This window comes from Tenebrio molitor, unplaced genomic scaffold (assembly GCF_963966145.1).
Source record: "Tenebrio molitor unplaced genomic scaffold, icTenMoli1.1 SCAFFOLD_871, whole genome shotgun sequence".
NCBI classification, from domain to species: Eukaryota; Metazoa; Arthropoda; class Insecta; order Coleoptera; family Tenebrionidae; genus Tenebrio; species Tenebrio molitor.
The window spans coordinates 9,173-15,529 of NW_027184269.1; the positions used below are offsets into that span (position 1 = coordinate 9,173).

The window sequence follows — 6,357 nt, forward strand, 5'->3', positions numbered from 1 at the left end:
CCGCTGCCCGCGTGGCTTACCTTCGGTGATCGAACGACAACCTTTACCGTTTGACGAGTTTTTATTCTGCAATTGTTTACAATTAATCGACAAAAAAAATTGTTTTCTTAATTATCTAGTACTTAAAGCTATGAATCTACATTATACGGGTCTGTGCATGTTTCCGAATACCTGCACGAAAAACAAATCGGTTCGGTGGTTGCTATGGATTTCAAAAAAAAACAAAAAGTGTTGGGGGGCAACGGCACGCGGTGTTCCCAAGCGGTCACCCATCCAAGTACTGACCGCGCCCGACGTTGCTTAACTTCGGTGATCGGACGAGAACCGGTGCTTTTCAACGTGGTATGGCCGTTGCCGTGGTGTTTAGGTGTGATCGTTGGTGTAAAATATATTGCTTTTAACATTCCGATGCACGAATATGAACATCAAAACGCGATGCGTTTCGTTTCCGTATGCACTTACCCTCTGACGACCGACGTCGGACCGAACTAACGGGAAATCCCACAACAACCACCACGTCACGCTCTAACGACAAGAGAGACTACTAGACGGACTGGCGATCTCCCGCGTCGCACATTTTTCGACCGCCGGCGGCGGTGGAAAATCCAGAATTTCACCCCACCTACCGCGCTGCTTGCTCCGACGACGACGAGATTCCCACATTTGGATCGACCGAAATATGTAAGTAATATCAGGAAGTTCCGATTTTCGAGAGGAGACCTGTGTTTCTATTTACCTATCTATAATAATTATCGTTATAATCATCATATCATTATTATTATTATTAACATTATTATTTATTACCATTATTATTATTATTATTATTATTTATCGTCCCTCGGATTCGGCGATCTTCGAAAATCCAAGTTGGACCGTTAGACATTCGAACGCGGTGTGCGTGGCTGACGAGTTGTTATTTTTGGCGTTTTTTCTTCGATCTTCACCCCGACTTCGGACGACGCAGGTCGGACACGAAATTACGAAGAGAGAAAGACGGAAGAAAGGAAGAAAACCTGAAGATCCGTCGAAGAAAATATCGGAAAACTCGTAGGTGCGGCATCGGTCGGACGATGAAGACCGTCTCCTTTCGGATGATCCTCTCGACGGACTTTCGGCCGTCCCGAAGGGTCCGGACGGCAACGGGACCCGTCGTCGACTCGTCCCGTTTCAACTTCCGCCGAAAACGATCGACCTGAACGTCGGAGAGGCGGTTCGCGGCATCCTGTTGTCGGAATTGCCTCGGTTCGAACACCAGGTCCTTTCTGTGCTTCGACCGTTTCGGAAGCGTTTGGCGACGCGAAGATGTCGTAAAATCGAGAAGGTGGCGCGGTATTCCGGGAAGAGATGGACCAATATTTCGGCGAACGAAATATGGATTCCCGGAATCGACGCGTCTACCCCGCACCGCCGACGTAAACCGTCGGTCCCGAATCGAAACCGTGACGACCCGGATTTAGGGCTGGTGGTTGGAGGGGCGTGTACCTGATTCGAAACCCACCGACGTTCCGAGACGAACTTCGCTATCTCCAGGGAAACTTCGGAAACCGAGTTCGGCCAGCTTGATCACACGGTGGCGATGGTGATCGAGGAAAGAGGACGATGCCATCACGCGGGCAACGATTCCGAGGCCTGCAATTTCTTCGACGGCGGACGCGGTGCGCGTTCAGTCTTCCGTCCGCAGTGGCGACTATTTTATAAAGACTTAGAAAATTTTTTTGTTCAATTCTCGTTCACGAGGTGCTCGAAGTGTACGTGTGTGAGCAAGTGTTTTTTCAATAATTATTATTAACTTTTAACGTTTTAACGTGAAAGATGGCCGACGTCGAAAATCAAACAGCATCATCGGTCACCACCGGTTCCGCTGCCACCCCTCAATCCCACGCGAAGAAAGAGAAAAAAGCGAAAAATCCCAGGGCGAAACCGTCCCATCCTCCGACATCCGAGATGGTAAACAACGCCATCAAGGGACTCAAGGAACGCGGAGGATCGTCTCTTCAGGCCATCAAGAAGTTCGTCGCCGCAAATTACAAAGTCGACGCCGAAAAGGTCGCCCCTTTCATCAAGAAATATCTGAAAGGCGCCGTGGCGTCGGGATCTCTGGTTCAGACGAAAGGTAAGGGCGCGTCGGGTTCGTTCAAGCTCGCCTCGTCCACCTCCGGTGGTGCCAAAGTCGCCTCCGCCTCCGACAAGAGGAAACCCGCTTCGTCCGCCGCATCCAAGACGAAAAAATCATCCGCCAAACGTACCGCCGTCGCGACGACTTCCGACAAGGCTTCCTCGAAGACAGCCAAAAAACAAGCCTCCCCCAAAGCGAAGAAGACTGCTGCCGAAAAGAAGAGCGCCGTCGCTGCCTCCGCCGCCGCAGCGAAAGCCAAGAAATCGGCCGCCTCCTCGGCAGAAAAGAAAACTAGAGCCGCCCCGAAACCCCGATCGCCTTCCAAAGCGAAGAAATCTAACAAGGCTGGTCCGACTAAAAAACCCAAAGCACCCAAACCCAAGACAGCCAAAGCCATTCCTGTCAAGGTGAAAAAGGCCGCTTCGCCGAAGAGGAAAAAGTGAGAAACGTGGATGGATACTCGACTCATGTTCGTTCGGCTGTGCCTCGTTCCGACGTCATCATCGTACTACCGGCAACGGGGCACGCACAAATGGCCCTTTTCAGGGCCACACGATAATCTACGACGAAAAAAAGAAATAAAACTATCCTTACGGCGAAACCAAATAAAATAGATAGCATCAGCTGGCAGGTAGGTGATGACAGGATGCAATAAAATTTTACGAACGACCGCAACCCAACCCGAATCGAGAGGACCGACCGATTATTGACATTTTTATTTTATTCATTTCCGGTTGAAGGGCGATATATTTTTTTTTTTGCCTGTAAAGTTTGAGGTTCTGAAAAGAACCGATTTTTTTGTTATAAAATTCGTGTTTCGTGTTGTTCTTCCGAAACACGATGTGGAAAAATTTAAGCGCGTTCACCCCGAATACGTCTGGCAAGTTGGATGTCCTTTGGCATGATGGTTACACGTTTGGCGTGGATGGCGCACAAATTCGTGTCCTCGAACAGACCGACCAAGTAAGCTTCGCTCGCTTCCTGGAGGGCCATCACGGCGGAGCTTTGGAAGCGCAAATCGGTTTTGAAATCCTGAGCGATCTCCCTCACCAAACGTTGAAAGGGAAGCTTGCGGATGAGCAACTCGGTACTTTTCTGGTAACGACGGATCTCACGCAGAGCCACGGTACCAGGTCTGTAACGGTGGGGCTTCTTGACGCCGCCAGTGGCGGGAGCGCTTTTCCTGGCCGCTTTGGTAGCCAGTTGTTTCCTGGGGGCTTTTCCTCCGGTGGACTTGCGTGCGGTCTGCTTGGTCCTGGCCATTTCGAATGAAACGAATGAAAAACAAAACTGACAATTATTAAAATCGACTCTGACGATCGTTAGACGTGCACGCGTCGAAAGGTAAACGGGTACTAAAAATTCCGCCATATTAAATTGTACTTTTATACGTGAACAAAGTCAACGGCTGACTTCGTCGATTGGTCGATGGTGAACCGTTGAATCTATATAAGGCTCCGTTAGTTGAAATTTTGCGGTAGTTGACTTCCTAGGGACGAGGTGTGCAGGTATTTTGTGTCAGTTGAAATAATCTGAAAAGATGACCGGTCGCGGTAAAGGAGGCAAAGGATTGGGAAAAGGAGGAGCGAAGCGTCATCGCAAAGTCCTGCGTGACAACATCCAGGGCATCACGAAACCCGCTATCAGAAGATTGGCTCGTCGTGGCGGCGTGAAACGTATTTCCGGTTTGATCTACGAAGAAACTCGCGGAGTCCTGAAAGTGTTCTTGGAAAATGTCATCCGAGATGCCGTCACCTACACGGAACACGCCAAACGTAAAACCGTGACAGCGATGGACGTCGTCTACGCTTTGAAACGTCAAGGACGCACCCTCTACGGTTTCGGAGGTTAATTTCCTGGCGCTCTTCACCGTTCGAGAAAACCAGAATAAAATACGAAATACAAAATCGGTTCTTTTCAGAACCACAAAATAAAAATAAGAGGAAAAAAAAGAAACATGATGTTCTTTCGAGAAACAACGGACAATTATTACTAACTGACTACCTGATAAATGTACCAAGATCGTAAACACCCCTTGCTTTCCTTTTGGCATTGCAGTCGTAAATGATAATAATACAAAAAGAAAAGATGCATCGGTCATTTTACGAAAAAAAAAAGCTATAGTGGCCCTGAGAAGGGCCGATATTTTGAGTTTTCGCCACGGAGATGGATCGATCGTTCGTTTAAGGTTTCTTCTCGGTTTTTTTGGGTAAAAGTACGGCCTGAATGTTGGGTAAGACACCGCCTTGGGCGATCGTAACTCCGGACAGGAGTTTGTTCAATTCCTCGTCGTTTCTGATGGCCAGCTGCAGATGACGCGGTATAATACGTGTCTTCTTGTTGTCACGGGCAGCGTTTCCTGCCAATTCTAGAACTTCGGCGGCTAAGTACTCCATGACGGCGGCCAAATAGACGGGAGCTCCTGCACCGACGCGTTCCGCGTAATTTCCTTTTCTGAGAAGACGATGTATCCTACCCACCGGAAACTGGAGACCGGCACGGCTCGAACGGGATTTCGCTTTTCCCTTCACTTTACCTCCTTTACCGCGACCTGACATTTTAAGTTCGTTCGTTAGACACCACGAGAAGTAATAAAACTGACGGACGGGACTCGTCGATTGTAAAAGCTGGTAGCTGTGCTTCGAATTTATAGCCTCCGTGATAGGAGAATAGGACGTGACGATTGGTGGGAGCCCGTTTTCAGGTGGGGTTCTGGTGAACACACTACCTATCAGAAAGGTGGTGGTGCAAAGTTAACGCACGCACACGAGTCAGAGCAGTTCGCGAGTTTGTTGAATCGAATTGAATTGAAAAATGCCGCCGAAGACAAGTGGTAAGGCAGCCAAGAAGGCCGGGAAAGCTCAGAAGAACATTTCCAAGAGCGACAAAAAAAAGAAGCGCAGGAGGAAGGAGAGCTATGCCATCTACATCTACAAGGTGTTGAAACAAGTCCATCCCGACACCGGTATCTCTAGTAAGGCTATGAGCATAATGAACAGTTTCGTGAACGACATCTTCGAACGTATCGCCGCTGAAGCTTCCCGTCTGGCACACTACAACAAACGTTCGACGATCACCAGCAGAGAAATTCAAACTGCCGTGCGTCTGTTGTTGCCCGGTGAGTTGGCCAAGCACGCCGTCTCCGAAGGTACCAAAGCCGTCACCAAGTACACCAGTTCGAAATAGATGTTTTTCGTTTTCGACACATTTATAAACGGTTCTTTTCAGAACCACAAAAACTCTCGAACAAAAAAGAAAAAGACGTGAAACAGCGATTTTTAATTAACTTTTATTATGTCATTATTATTATTATTAGGTTTCATGCATTATCGGTATTTTGCACCCATGCCTATCCAACTTGTAGTTATGTGGTTATTGTATTCGAAATAATTTAGTTGATTGAGGTTATGTTATGAATAAATTTCTATTTTGCCAGAATACAACTCTTCGGAAGAAGAAATCAAATAAACAATCGTACATCTGCTGAACAACCTAGTTGATGGTTGATGGATTTGCATTACCCAGCATATAGCCTAAATGTTCATCTTTAGTGAAATTAAAATTACTTAGCTTTTTTAAGAAAGAAAAAATTAGAACGAATTCTCATCGAAAAAACCGCGATTCCTACAAATGATACAGATGGTTTTGTAGTCGCGTATGTTATTGAATACAATGAGCCGACATTTTTCCGACTCTTTGTTTCATCGAAAACGTTGTTGACATTAGCAAGGAACGTTAAGGATTCCCTGAAACAGACAATTTCACTGTTTTGGAATAGCAGTATGTGCAAATGAGAGGACAGAAGACTTTGAAAAAAGGAGTGAACAAAACTGTACTTTAGTACAGAATGTTATGTTTATTTTAATTTCAATTGTTCCTGTTTTAATGAGATTTTTTATGTTCCTAAATCATTTTCTATTTTTTTTTTCATTAGAGAAGAGTTATTGTCGAGTTATTATCTCTACCTAGCATAAAAATTAAAATACTTTGCAACATTACGTTATTATACATTGCATATCTGACATAAAATACTTGCAAAAATTACTTAGCTAATTAATATTACGCATGACAACTCACATTATTTACTTTGCAAAACATTATAGAATACATAACAGATAATTGTGACCCTGTGTATTGTTCATTGGAATTAAAATAAAAAAAACGTGATTTCGTCAATCGCCGTTATTTGCGACTTCAGGCAACTGTCGCTAAGAGCTATTTTTGTTTCTCCGTTCAATTTC

The 6,357-nt window shown here is 45.9% G+C and overlaps 1 non-coding gene across 1 annotated transcript; it reads right to left on the bottom strand.

Annotated features, from left to right (window-relative positions):
• Positions 1–236: 236 nt before the first annotated feature.
• Positions 237–356, bottom strand: LOC138141079 (5S ribosomal RNA). Its single transcript, XR_011162972.1, has one exon. It is a non-coding gene; the product is annotated as a 5S ribosomal RNA (ribosomal RNA).
• Positions 357–6,357: the final 6,001 nt, after the last annotated feature.